Consider the following 15,994-nt stretch of genomic DNA (forward strand, 5'->3'; position numbering starts at 1 on the left):
AGAAGCTAAGTGGGGGACCAAACATTTAAACCTCCACAGTCTGCATCTGGATCACCTATTCTTGCTGTCTGTGATTCTTGCCTTCCCTATAAAAACATAGAACACAATCTATAATGTGATGTAACAAGACAACGTGTGCAAATTGTGTGAGGGAGCAGAGCCGGGTAATAAGTACAGGAGGGGCCACATAACGAAGAAACTCAAATAAAATTTAGATAATGTCTAGAATACAATGGAGGACACTGAAGGATTTCAAGAGTAGGGAGGCATTTTCAGACATGCCTTGTAAAAGTTTCTGTGGCAGTCATGCAGAGACAGAGGCTGTAGGCTAGTGAAATAAGTGACACAGAGACAAAACAGACTGGTACAAGATGAGGTGAGAAATAAAAAAGCATGAAAAAGAATGAAGCATGAAGCAGTGAAATACAGAGGGCAGACAAGAATAAAGAGTCATTTCGACGGTAGAGAATTTCTAGGGTTGGATGACAGATGGCAAGCAGATGGCAAGTCATCTCTGGGATGACTCCAAGATTTCTGGAATGGGTGAATGATTGCAACTTTCATTGAGATGGGGAGTACAACAAGAGAATAAGTAGATTTTTCAAGAAGGAGTAGGACTTCAGTTTTCCTTATTCATTTAAATTGGATGGACCTCTGACCCTGTGCTATCCAATATGGTAACCATTAGCCATACACAGTTATTTAAATTTAAATTCATTAGAATTAATTAAAATTAAATCTTAGGACCTCATGTCCACTAGCCACATTTCAGGTTCTTAACAGTAACATGTTGCTAGGGGGTGGTCATTATATTGAACCATAGATTTTAAAACATTTATATTATTGCAGAAAGTTTTATCAGAAAACATTGCTCTAGATCATGCAAGTAAAGATATTTGTTAGAAACTTGAAAATGTTTTCCTGGGATGCAGAGTGCCATTAAATGTGTTGCCTCAGGAAGTAATCCTTTTCTAATGTTGGAAGAGATATCTTGAATGAAGATGTCAGATGAATATTTAGGTTATTACATCCACAAGTGTCCTTGAGTGGGTTCCACGGCTTCATTGTTTGTTAGGTTAATACATACAATGGTTATTAAATATGATAATAATGATGATTATGATGGAATTGCTTTGAGAAAAACAGTAGCCACTTTTTAAGTATTAAATTTATTTTGATATATTACTCTAAACTTTTCAAAGCAAAACCCATCAAAATACTGCAAAGAGTTTTTAGTATTTTTAAATATCTGTGTAGTTATATGAATATGTAGTTTGTAGGTATTAATATACATTTGACATTTTTGGCTCAGCTTTGGTTTGATATAGATAGTGAAGTAATTCATTTTTGCTTTTACAAACATTTGGATTATAACACAGTTATCTAATTTAATCTTATACTTTTAGATATAATTTACATACCATAAAATACTCCAATTTTAAGTTTATAATTTCAAAGATTTTCAGAAAATTTACAGTTATGCAACTTTTTACCATAATCTAATTTTAGAAGATTTCCATCTCCCCCCAAAAGATCCTATGTGCCCATTTGCATACACTTCCCATTGCCACCTCTAGCCCCAGGCAGGCACTCTTTACATTTTGTTTCTGTAGGTATTCCTTTTTAGGACATGTCATATAAATACAATTGTCACCATAAGTGGTTACTATGATGAGTTTATATAATATTTAACTCTTTCAGAAGCTATCAAAGTAACTGTGCCTTTTATATTCTCAGCAGAGGGTTCCAGTTTCTCCAGATTCTCTCAAACATGTCTCTTTATTTTAATCATTCTGGTAGGTGTGAAGTTGTATTTAGCTGTGATTTAAATTGCATTTTTCTGATCACATGATTTTCAGCATCTTTTCATGTGCTTACTGGTTATGAATAGATGTCTTTGATGAAGTCTTTTTAAAATATATTTTCCCATTTTCTTTCTCTGATACTCTTCACTTAGTGAGAATATTGTGGGTGTGCAGGTGCAAGTTGAATATGAAGTTCCCTCCTTTACATTCTCATTATTTGCATGTCTGAGAGGGAGAAGTTCTTTGCTTTTTACTTTTTTCCTGTGTGTTTTTCTCTTCTTATAATATGATGTGGGAACCTCTCTTTAGTGTCAGCGGGCACTGCTCAGAATACTTATGTATGTATACACACATAAGATGATTTACCATGTAAGCAGATATTAGTATAAAGTTATTTTTTGACCTACCTCCTTGTTTCAGCCACTCAATGTAAAAATAATCCTAATAAAATATAATAACATCATGACTAGTGGCATTTTCTGCCCCAACAGCCCTAAGGAAGCCAGACCATTGAGTGAAGCCCTGAGAAACTTCCAGGATCTCTGATTCACTTATTTGGACACATCTGGTTGAGGGTAAGAGTAAAGCTTAAAAGGTATTACACTGGTTATTCTTTCTGTAGTAAAGTTGTTTTTTGTTTTTTTTTTAAGTCCACATAAGTCCACCAGCCCATACACTTGGAGTCCGTCCATATACTGAACATTGATGCATCAGTTAGGAACATTAAATATATAGCCCATGACTTCAAGGAGTGGCCATAAGCACCTATCAGGAATGGTATCAAACATTTTGAATGGAATTAGCCTTAAATCAAGCCATTCTCAAACTGTGAGATAATCTTAGGCTCTAGGTGTCATATGGCCCCCAAAACTGGGTCTTTATTTTCTCCTGAGGTCAGTGCTGCCAGGCTTCTAGGCTGAAATTTTCAGTCAGTTGTTCTTCCTAAGGCCCTGGGGTGGACCTTCTGGTCTGCTCTGCTCCATATCATTGTTCTGGGCTTCCAGAGAAAATGTTTTCTCTTGATTAGAGGTAGCAACCCATTCGCAGCACCTACCTTCCCAGTTGTCAGCCTGGTTGACAGGATTTACAAAGGTAAACAAATCATAGGGCTCACAGAGCTTATGCAAAGGAATCAGAAATAACTGAAGATTAATAACACTGGATATATATATATACACATACATATATATACAAATCATATATATACATATATATACAAATCATACATATGAACAAATCATAGGGCTCACAGAGCTTATGCAAAAGAATCAGAAATAACTGGATTCATAACACTGTATATATATATATATGTATATATATACATATATACAAATCATATATATACATATATATACAAATCATATATATAAACAAATCATAGGGCTCACAGAGCTTATGCAAAAGAATCAGAAATAACTGAAGATTCATAACACTGGAGACATATATATATGTGTGTATGTGTGTGTGTATATATATATATATATATATATTTGTAACTGTTATGGGTTTGTCAAAAGAAAATATTGGGCTGGTCAAGAAGTTTATTTGGGTTTTTTCCATATGATGTAATGTAATGTTTGACCAACCCAAAATATAGCATGAATGCATTTCACATTGACTGGGAAGACTCACAGTCTGTCTGGATGCAAGTGCTGCTTCATGACTGCCTGAAGCCCACAATGATTAGAAAAAAGGCTTTATGTGAGGTAGCAGCCTCCTCTGGCAACTGATGATGAAACCATGCAGGAGGGGAGAAAGGACATATGATCTGGGATAAATCTGCAACCAACTCCCAGCTTTTGTTGTGCAGTCGCTCGGTCATGTCCGATTCTTGTGACCCCTTGGACTGCAGCATGCTTCCCAGTCCTTCACAATCTCCTGGAGTTTGGTCAAACTCATGTCTATTGAGTCAGTGATGCCATCCAACCATCTTGTCCTCTGTCAACCCTTCTCCTCCTGCCTTCAATCTTTCCCAGCATCAGAGTCTTCTCTGAGTCAGCTCTTCACATCACATGGCCAAAAGTATTGGAATTTCAGCTTCAACAACAGTCCTTCCAATGAATATTCAGGATTGATTTCCTTTAGGATTGATTGATTTGATCTCCTTGCAGTCCAATGAATTCTCAAGAGCCTTCTCCAACACCACTGTTCAAAATCAATTCTTGAGCACTCAGCCTTCTTTATGGTCCAATTCCCAGCTAGAAACTGATTTCTCTTTTTGATGTAGCGTGGGGTTGGGTGTGGAGAAGGCAATGCCACCCCACTCCAGTACTCTTGCCTGGAAAATCCCATGGACAGAGGAGCCTGGAAGGCTGCAGTCCATGGGGTTGCTGAGGTCGGATACGACTGAACGACTTCACTTTCACTTTCATGCACTGGAGAAGAAAATGGCAACTCACTCTAGTGTTTTTGCCTGGAGAATCCCAGGGATGGGGGAGCCTGGTGGGCTGCCATCTCTGGGGTCGCACAGAGTCGGACATGACTGAAGCGACTTAGCAGCAGTAGCAGGGGTTGGGGGTGAATTTATTACATGTATTTATACTAAAGATGTGCATTTCATATATATTTTTTTCTAATATTATAATCAAAGTATAAAATATTTTATTTTGTGTTCAACCTTCAATGTCAGTTATGGTCCACAGTATCCTAGGCACATTTCTTGAACTCTCACGCTGTTAAGGATACTTTGCATTCTTCATAATGGACTGGTAGAAATGTGACCCATTTCAATAGAAATCTGTGTATTTATGGTAGCACAATTCTAAAATAATAAAAAAATTCTACAATGGTTTTCTCTGTTTTGAAGTTTGTTCCATAAATCTAAATGCCAACTATTCATTGAATAATTTGTACATGATAGTTTTCTAAAAGATATGTTTTTTTGGCATCTTTCTATGCTCATCTTCTCTCTTTTGTCTATTTTTTTTCCAACAGAAGCAAATAATGTAAAAGTCAATACATCTAAGAACTGACTTTGTGTGGTTAGTTCTTAACCCCCCTCTAGTGTCTCTGATGCTTTCTTTGGTATGAGCATGTTCTTGTCCTCTCACAGCTAGGAATCAGGATATCTTTGTTGATGTGATAGTAACAGCAGTTCTGCATTGCTCTCAAATCATGGTAAATAGGTGTGCTAATTGGCTCCATTTTCAATCTACTTTCCCAAATACAATCTATAAAATGAATATATGAAATATTTAGCATGATATTAACAGTGATGCCAACTGAAAATAATCACATTTCAGGAAAGAATCTCAGTGGGTACAAAAGTAACAAAGACTTACCTTTTAAAAATGAGGAGTCTCATAAATATTAATGAACTAAATTGACCTAAAAGAAAACCACGGACTACCCTCCTTCAATATGAAAATGCTGAATGAGACAAAAAATGCAGCAAGTTTTCAAGAACCGTAGTTATTCACAGAATCAAGGATTCACTGAAATTCCAAGGGATACACTGCAGGGTTTCTTCAAAGATTGAGTTATTATTGTATATTTTAAGTATAATTCAATTTTTTAAATTCTAAATCACCTAAAGCCTTATAGGAACATACTTATTACACTCATACAAATCCAGATTCAAATGACATTAAAATCTGTAGCCCAGTATGTTGGCTGCTATAAGAAAAAAAGTACTATGAAAACACATGCTATCTTAAATCATTAAATGTTCTTTGTGAAGTTAATGTGCAGCCCTGGGAGTGTTCCCAATAGTCACCTGCCTTCAGGTCAGACTTTTAGAACTGTAGTTCTTCCTCTAATGGCCCCAGATAGAAAGAAAATTCTTGGAGAGTTCAGTTACAATCAAGGGTGATAATAGGGGAGTTTAGGGTAACCCTATCACTCCAGGAGGACACTCTTTGAAGTTACTTGAACTTTATTTCTTGTTTGTTAGTTTGTTCAAGTGTTTCTTTTAGGCTGTCATTTTCTAAACATGTTGGAAGCCATTGCTCATCATGCTTTTATACCTGAGCAAAGTGGCAACCCACTCCAGCATTCTTGCCTGGAAAATTCCATGGACAGAGAAGCCTGGTAGTCTACAGTCCATGGGGTTGCAAAGAGTTGGACACGACTGAGCAACTTCACTTTCACTTTCACTTTCAAAGACATCTCGATGCTTCTGGCCCAGAAAGGTTTGAAGAAATACATCAAAATGAATGAGGAATTGTTACCATCTCTCCTGCCACAATTTTCAGTGGGTTAAGTTATGAACATGTGCATCTAAGCAGTTTACATTAGAACATATTCACTTTTTTAATGTATGATGTTATAACAGTATAATAATTAATATGAAAATGTCTATTTTAATCTAATTTTTAGACAAAGTTAAAAGTATTTCAGCAGACCACAAGCGTATTTTTAGTGGGAAATACATATTTAGTGGATAATACTGTAAGGACTTACCCAGAATGTCTAAAGAGGTTCTTTTTTAGGTGGAGGAAGTATGATTGGTTTTGTGTTCATTTACTCATTGATTTTCATGTTCAGATTTCCTTTCAACAAATTTATTTTAAATACTCAATACAACTATTTGAGGAAAAAAGTTGTTTTGAAGTTTCTCTTCTTATGACAATACTATTTTTAACTGGGGTGAGGTTCCCCCCCCCGCCTTGAGGTTGATGATTATTATCAGGAACTCATATATGAAAATTAAAATTTAGATTTTTTTTAAAATTTCACCACCAAGAGTTAATTAGCCAAATTAACTAGCTTTTGTAATTTAAATGTGAAAGGATAGGGGTATTTTAAACTCTTTCAGGGACCACTTCTCTGACTGGAATGAATATGTGCTCATCTATAGGCTAGAAGAATTGTGTTCGTTTGCAAGGAGCTGCAGCTCATTTTTCCTCATCCTTCTTGGGAAATAATGAAGGTGTGTGTGATTATTGCAGAAAATGTTCCTTCTGTCTGTTCCCCTATCCAATATGGCCTGAGCACATGGAATCAATGTGACATTCTGAACAACTGTCCCACCAGAGGAAACTTTCCTGTTCTGAGAGAAGACAGTCTGGCTTCGAGGTTCTGAAGTCCACCTGGGACAGTTTCCACTCTCCTGTCTTGGTGGATGAACCCGGAGACCTTACTGTGAGCCATTAACTGGGTCAAACCACAGGGAGGATCTAAGACTCTCAAATCTCATTATCAAATACAAAGACTGACCTCAAAAGAACTCATTCTGTAACACTGGGACCTTACACCAGTCCTTATTTCAACCCCCTTTTCTTGCTACCTTCTCTGAAATCTGCATTCAGGTTGTACCAGACATTGTCCTCTCCTGCATTCCCATCTTCAGCCAGTCTTTCTCCTGAGGTGTTCTCCCCTCCCCTTTTGCTTATTAAAACCTTGCCCCAATCCAAATATCACATATTCAAGAAGCTTTCCTTAAAAAGAAGCTTTGCTTGACCAGACTTTGACCTAACATGATTTTGTCCCAGGGCCATATACTTTCTCTCCCTTCTCTTCTTGCAGAATAGGCCTTGTGACCATCAAGGACATCTTAGTGCCCTTCCCCCACTTCACACTAGACCTTACATGCTCTTTTTCATTGAATACAAATCATTTAAATGAAATAGTAGACAAAGATAAAAAGGATTTCTTATACTATATGTTTCAAGAAAACAGGAATTCCTATACCATATACTGAAAGATGAACTCCCCAGATCAGTAGGTACCCAATACTCTACTGGAGACCAGTGGAAAATAACTCCAGAAAGAATGAAGAGATGGAGCCAAAACCAACACCCAGTTGTGGATGTGACTAGTGTTGGAAGTAAAGTTCGATGCTATAAAGAGCAGTATTGCATAGGAACCTGGAGAGTTAGGTCCATGAATCAAGACAAATTGGAAATGGTCAAACAGGAGAAGGCAAGAGTGAATGTTGACAATTTAGGAATCAGTGAACTAAAAAGGACCGAAATGGATGAATTTAACTCAGATGGCCATTATATCTACTACTGTGGGCAAGAATCACTCAGAAGAAATGGAATACCCATCATAGTCAACAAAAGAGTCTGAAATGCAGTACTTGGATGCAATCTCAAAAACAACAGAATGATCTCTGTTCATTTCCAAGGCAAATCATTCAATATCACAGTAATCCAAGTCTATGCCCCCCCCGCCCCCCGCCCAGTAATGCTGAAGAAGCTGAAATTGAATGGTTTTATGAACACTTACAAGACCTTCTAGAACTAACACCCCAAAAAAGATGTCCTCTACATTATAGGGGACTGGAATGCAAATGTAGGAAGTCAAGAAATAACTGGAATAACAGGCAAATTTGGCCTTGGAGTAAATGCACTGCTCATAGCAAACACCAACAAGAGTCTTCCAACAACACAAGAGAAGACTGTACACGTGGACATCACTAGATGGTCAACATCAAAGTCAGATTGATTATATTCTTTGCAGCCAAAGATGGAGGCACTCTATACAGTCAGCAAAAACAAGACCCGGACCTGATTGTGGCTCAGATCATGAACTCATTATTGCCAAATTCAGTCTTAAATTGAAGAAAGTAGAGAAATCCACTAGACCATTCAGGTATGACCTAAATAAAACCCCTTATGATTATACAGTGGAAGTGAGAAATAGATTCAAGGGATTAGATTTGATAGACCAATTGCCTGAAGAACTATGGATGGACATTCATGACATTGGGCAGGAGGCAGGGATCAAGACCATCCCTAAGAAAAAGAAATGCAAAAAAGCAAACTGGTTTTCTGAGGAGGCTTTACAAATAGCTGTGAAAAGAAGAGAAGCAAAAGGCAAAGAAGAAAAGGAAAAATATACCCATTTGAATGTAGAGTTCCAAAGAATAGCAAGGAGAGATAAGCAAGTCTTCCTCAGTGATCAATGCAAAGAAATAGAGGAAAACAATAGAATAGGAAATACTAGATATCCCTTCAAGAAAATTAGAGATACCAAGGGAACATTCCATGCAAAGATGGGCACAATAAAGGACAGCAAATGTATGGACCTAAGAGAAGCAGAAGATATTAAGAAGAAGTGACAAGAATACACAGAAGAACTATAAAAAATGATCTTCACCACCCAGATAATCATAATTGTATGATCACTCACCTAGAGCCAGACATTCAGGAATGAGAAGTCAAGTGGACCTTAGGAAGAATCACTACAAATAAAGCTAGTAGAGGTGATGGAATTCCAGTTGAGCTATTTCAAACCCTAAAAGATGATACTGTGAAAGTACTACACTCAATATGCCAGCAAATCTGGAAAACTGAGCACTGGCCACAGGACTGGAAATGGCCACTTTTCATTCCAATCCCAAAGTAAGGCAATGCCAAAGAATGTTCAAACTACCACACAATTGCACTCATCTCACATGATAGCAAAGTAATATTCAAAATTCTCCAAGCCAGGCTTCAACAGTACATGAACTGTGAACATTCAGATGTTCAATCTGGGTTTAGAAAAAGCAGAGGAACCAGAAATCAAATTGCCAACACCCATTGGATCATCGAAAAAGCAAGAGAGTTCCAGAAAAACCTCTACTTCTGTATCATTGACTATGCCAAAGCCTTTGACCATGTGGATCACCACAAACTGTAGAAAATTCTTCAGGAGGTGAGAATATCAGACCACCTGACCTGCCTCTTGAGAAATCTGTATGCAGGTCAGGAACCAACTGTTAGAACTGGGCATGGAACAAGAGACTGGTTCCAAATCAGAAAAAGAGTATGTCAAGGCTGTATATTGTCACCCTGCTTACTTAACTTATATGAAGAGTATAACATATGAAATGTTAGACTAGATGAAGCACAAGCTGGAATAAAGATTGCTGGGAGAAATATCAATAACCTCAGATATGCAGATGACACCACCCTTATGGTGGAAAGCGGGGAAGAACTAAAAAGCCTCTGGATGAATGTGAAAGAGGAGAGTGAAAAAAGCTGGCTTAAAAGTCAACATTCAGAAAACTAAGATCATGGCATCTTGTCTCATCACTTCATGGCAAATAGATGGGGAAACGTTGGAAACAGTGTCAGACTTTATTTTGGGGGCGTCAAAATACTGCAGATGGTGACTGCAGCCTTGAAATTAAAAGATGCTTACTCCTTAGAAAAGTTATGACCAACCTGCTGCCGCCGCTGCTGCTAAGTCGCTTTAGTCATGTCCAACTCTGTGCGACCCCATAGAAGGCAGCCCACCAGGCTCCCCCATCCCTGGGATTCTCCAGGCAAGAATAATGGAGTGGGTTGCCATTTCCTTCTCCAATGCATGAAAGTGAAAAGTGAAAGTGAAGTCGCTCAGTTGTGTCCAACTCTTAGTGACCTCATCTGCAGCCTATCGGGCTCCTCCATCCATGGGATTTTCCAGGCAAGAATACTAGAGTGGGGTGCCATTGTCTTCTCCGATGATCAACTCAGACAGCATATAAAAAGCAGAGGCATTGCTTTGCCAACAATGGTCCATCTAGTCAAAGCTGTGTTTTTTCCAGTAGTCTTGTATGGATGTGAGAGTTGGACTATAAAGAAAGCTGAGCACTGAACAACTGATGCTTTTGAACTGTGGTGTTGGAGAAGACTCTTGAGAGTCCCTTGGACTGCAAGGAGATCCAACCAGTCCATTCTGAAGATCAGTCCTGAATACTCATTCGAAGTACTCATGCTGAAGCTGAAACTCCAATAATTTGGCCACTGATGTGAAGAACTGACTTATTTGACGACCCTGATGCTGGAAATATTGGATGCTTAATAAAAGCCTGTTAAAAAATCAGTGGCTATTGGTGAAAATCCATGTTCCATATGGTCTATCTTCTATTTCATACATTTCCCCATTTTCTCTCAGCTACCACTTGTTTTTCATTTATATTTTCATGATCCCTCACTTTCCTATAGTAGAAGGTTGTGATGTCTTCTCAGACTAAAAAAGACTTCCTTCTGATTAATCACCTGAAATCAAGAAGCTACTCTGTATACAATGTGTGATTGTACAATAACAAGAATAGTATACAAAGAAATTTCAGAGTACCTGTTCAGAGTGAGTTATGAAATAAAGAATGAGAATACAAAGAAACAGTGGTGACGTTGCTTGAACACCAGGCTCAAGCCATATTTGAAGCAAGATGTCCATGGAATTTTGACTGGTAGCAGCATATAATCTCCCTTTTCCCCAGTTAGTCAGTATATTGGTTTTCCATTGCTATAATAAATTATCAAGAACTTAGCGGCTTAAAACCCACAAATTTATTCTCACTGCTCTAGAGATCAGAAGTCTGAAACCAGGTTCCCTGGACTAAAGTCAAAGTGTTGGCAAGCCTGGTTCCTTCAGGGAGCTCTGAAGAAGTACTGCTTTCCTGCTTTGGTCTTGTGACGGGAGGCTGTCTGCATCTCCTGGCTCACTGCCCCTTCTTTCATGCTGAAAGCCAAGAGGGCAGCATCTTCTCTCCTCTCTGACTTCTGCTTCTATCCTTGTATCTCTTTGACTCTGACCATCCTCCTTCTCTCTTTTAAGGGCCTTGTGGTTATATTAGGCTATGCAAATAATCCTGTCTGCAAAGTCCCTTTTACCATGTAAAGGAGCATGTACATACATCGTGGGAATTGTATGTGTGCTCAGCTTTTCGATATCTGGACCCAACCACCCTTCAAAATACTTGCTCCATCTTCACTTAATCCAAAATAAACAGTGCATCTTTTCCCCTCCTGCTAATGTGTCACTTTCTCAGCCCTTTCAAAGAAGTCCTCCCTAGTCCTTCAAACTTTTTCACCTAAAGTTCTCTATATAGTTCTGTCACGCCCATAATTTGTGTATCCTCTAGCACTGTGGCTGATATGTATTAAGTACTCACTAAATATTTGCTGAAAAAGTAGATGAATGAATGAATAAGTATATTAAATATCTGAGTAGTTTCTAGAGGAATCCTCTATAGTAAGTGTTTCCCATCATTATACACTACAAAAAAATCAAATAACTTGAATAAGCCTCAGAATTATTTTCATAATCAGGAGGAAAAAGAAAAAACAAAATAGTGACTTTATTTACATACTTACATTTTATTTTCTAGAGTACAGAAATAAGTCTAAATTTATCTTTCCTGGAACTTGAACAAGTTGGCTTAGATTACAGGTTGTCACCACATCTCATTATAAGCAAAGTAAACTCACATGCTGGCTTCCCAGGAGAGTCGCAATTTATGCTTGTTATTCTGTATTAGATTTAAAAGAACCTTCCTTCCCTTTCAAAAATATTCTGAGTTGGGTGATGAATTATAATATCACCCTAATTATAAGGAAAGTTTACTTTTATGGTTATAGGGATATTAAACGGTTATATAATAAGGGGGTTCAAAGGTAGTTAACCTTGTCTACAGACTATCTCAAGAGCATGCCAGCATAATTTACTCCACATGCAATATACACCTTCTCTTTCAAAGATGTTTATGGGGTGTCGCCTGTGAACTTCTGTTTTATACACTTCTACATAATGCTCTGCTTATTTCCTGCCCCATGTGCATTGTCTTTCCTCTTATTCCTACAGTTCAGTCCAAGACCACATTCTATAGACAAAGGTTCTGCAAGATTTAAGAAGCACAAGTTAAGAATTCAGAACAACTCTTTACTGTTTAAGTGATAAAAATTTAAATCATTGACTATGGTGAGCTGAAAAATGTGACACCCTCGCCCCTCTTCCAAGGCAATCCATCTTCTAATTCCCAGGAGCTCTTGGGTTCAACAGTAAAGAAACTGCCTGAGATGTAGGAGACACGGGTTTGATACCTGGATCAGGAAGCTCATCTGGAGGAGGAAATAGCAACCTACTCAAGTATTCTTGTCTGAAAAATCCCATGGACAGAGAAACATGATGGGCTTGCAAAGAGTTGGACACAACTGAGCAACTAAACCACTGCCACCACCACTACCAGCACCACGTGGCAATAAGGGGAAGAGATAAAATTTAGAAAACATCTTTCTTGTCTTAGCGTTTGGATACTCCTGTATTTTGAGCAACAACATAAGAGACTCTTCCAACAACACAAGAGATGACTGTACACCTGGATATCACCAGATGGTCAATACTGAGATCATATTGGATATATTCTTTGCAGCTGAAGATGGAGATGCTCTATACAGTTAGCAAAACAGGACTGGAAAGCTAGCTGTGGCTCAGATCACGAGCTCTTTGCTGCCAAATTCAGACTTAAATGGAAGAAAGTAGGGAAAACCACTAGATCATTCAGGTATGAACTAAATCAAATCCCTTACAATTATACAGTGGAAGTGACAGATTCAAGGGATTAGATCTGATAGAGGGCCTGCAGAACTATGGACAAAGGGTTGTAACATGGTACAGGAGACCCTGCTCAAAACCATCCCCAAGAAAAAGAAATGCAAAGGGGCAAAATGGTTTTCCAGGGAGGCCTTACAAATTACTGAGAAAAGGAGAGAAGCAAAAGGTAAAGAAGAAAAGGAAAGATATATCCATTTGAATGCAGAGTTGCAATGAATATCAAAGAGAGATAAGAAAGCCTTCCTAAGTGATCAATGTAAAGAAATAGAGGAAAACAATAGAATGGGAAAGACTAGAGATCTCTTCAAGAAAATTTGAGATATCAAAGGAACATTTCATGCAAAGATGGACACAATAGAGTACAGAAACTGTATGGACCTAACAGAAGCAGAAGGTATTAAGAAGAGGTGGCAAAAATACACAGAAGAGCTATACGAAAAAGATCTTAATGATTTAATGGTGTGATCACTCACCTAGAGGCAGACATCCTGGAGTGCAAAGTCAAGTGGGCCTTAAGAAGCATCACTAGGAACAAAGTTAGCAGGGTGATGGAATTCAAGCTGAGCTAATTCATATCCTAAAAGATGATGCTGTGAAAGTGCTGCACTCAATATGCCAGCAAATTTGGAAAACTCAGCAGTGGCCACAGGACTGGAAAAGGGCAGTTTTCATTCCAGTCCCAAAGAAAGGCAATGGCAAAGAATGTTCAAACTACAGAACAATTGCAAAATCATGCTCAAAATTCTCCAGGCTAGGCTTCAACAGTACATGAACTGAAATTTCCAGATGTTCAAGGTGGATTTAGAAATGGCAGAGGAACCAGAGATCAAATTGCCGTCATCTATTAGATCATAGAAAAATCAAGAGAAGTCCAGAAAAACATCTACTTCTGCTTCACTGGCTCTGCTAAAGCCTTTCACTGTATGTATCACAACAAAGTGTGGAATACTCTGAAACAGATGGGAATACTTGACCACCTTCCCTGCCTCCTGAGAAATCTGTATGCAGGGCAAGAAACAATTAGAACCAGACATGGACAATGGACTGGTTTCATATTGGGAAAGGAGTGTGTCAAGGCTTTTACCCTGCTAATTTAACTTTTATGCACAGTACATCATGCAAAATGCAGGGCTGGATGAAGCACAAGCTGGCAAGAAGATTGCCAGGAGAAGTATCAATAAGCTCAGATATGCAGATGTCTCCACCCTTATGGCAAAAAGTGAAGAGGAACTGAAGAGCCTCTTGATGAAAATGAAAGAGGAGAGTGAAAAAGCTGACTTAAAACTCAACATTCAGAAAGCGAAGATCATGGCATCCAGTCCCATCACTTCATGACAAATAGATGGGGAAATAATGGAAACAGTGAGAAACTTTATTTTTCTGGTGCCCAAAATCACTCTAGATGGTGACTGCAGACATGAAATTAAAAGACACTTGCTCCTTGGAAGAAAATCTATGACAAACCTAGAAAGCATATTAAAAAAGCAGGGGCTTTACTTTGTTGACAAAGTCCATCTAGTCAAAGGTATGTTTTTTTTTTCCAGCAGTCATGTATGGATCTAAGAGTTGGACTATAAAGAAAGCTTAGCACCAAAGAATTGATGCTTTTGAACTCTGGTGTTGGAGAAGATGCTTGTGAGTCCCTTGGACTGCAAGGAGATCCAACCAGTCAATCCTAAAGGAAATCATTTGGCTACCTGATATGAAGAAATGACTCGTTGGAAAAGATTCTGATTCTGGGAAAGATCGAAGGCAGGAGAAGGGAATGACAGAGGTTGAGATGGTTGGATGGCATCACCAACTTGATGGCCTTGAGTCTGAGCAAGCACTGGGAGCTGATGATGGACAGGGAAGACTGGTATGCTGCGGTCCACAGGATTGCAAAGAGTCGGATATGACTGAGCAACTGAACTGAACTGAGCTTATCTTTTGAGCAGTTTTTTGCAAAACATAGGGTGAGAAACTAGTTAGAACTGATTTTAATGTTCATAATTTGGGGCTATTGGATGTATAGGGATGGGAATTGAAATAAAAATTCTAGGTCACGACCTGTATGAAAGAAAGATAATGTCCTCAGTTTGGAGTATATTGAGTTTGAAATTCCTGTAGAACCTGCTGATAGATGGACATGCTCAGAAGTTTTAGTTAGGGCTGGAGACTGTAGAGAGATGAACAAAATAAGGTAATTGCAGTGAAGGAAATGAAGACAATGTAATAGTTAGATTTCTACTTATCCTCTAAGGCCCACTCAAACCTAAATCTGAGCACAGTTTATGGAACCATATGGACATTCAATGAGAGCAGCTACTTGACTGATTGACTAAAAGAATTCATTTCTGCAAGAAACTTTTCCAACAGTTTCATCCCACAGTGAGTGACCTTTCCCACATCTCAGTTCCTGTAGCACTCGCCACCTGGGCCACTCATTAGGCACCCATATGTACCTCCTTCTGTTGGATCTCACTCTCTGCTTATGCTCTGTCTTACCAGCTGGCTAGGCAGCTACTTAAAGACAGAGCCACCATGTAAGCATCTTTGTATTCCCCACAGCTTCTAGCTAATCCTCTTGCCTGACATCAGTGCTAAAGAAAACTCTTCAGAACAACACAGAGCAGCCAGAAGCTTGCTGTAAAGCCCCCACATACATTTATGATCTGCCAAAGGGAAGAAACAGTAGTAAAAGCAATTGTAGTTGAACACACAAAATGAGTTAATTGCTAGTCTAATTTCTTTATCCATTAACTCAGGCAATTCCTGAGGGGACAACCAAGGCAGGTTGCTATTATATTTCCGCTTTGGACAGATGAGGAAACTAAAACCCAGCGACTTTAAAAATGGCCCTAAAGATACAAATCTAGACAGTGATGGATCTGACCTCCAAATCCATTTAAGACTCATAAACCTATGCTTTCTTAAGCGGGACCACCTGTTTTCTCTTT

Source organism: Ovis canadensis, chromosome 22 (genome assembly GCF_042477335.2).
Source record: "Ovis canadensis isolate MfBH-ARS-UI-01 breed Bighorn chromosome 22, ARS-UI_OviCan_v2, whole genome shotgun sequence".
NCBI classification, from domain to species: Eukaryota; Metazoa; Chordata; class Mammalia; order Artiodactyla; family Bovidae; genus Ovis; species Ovis canadensis.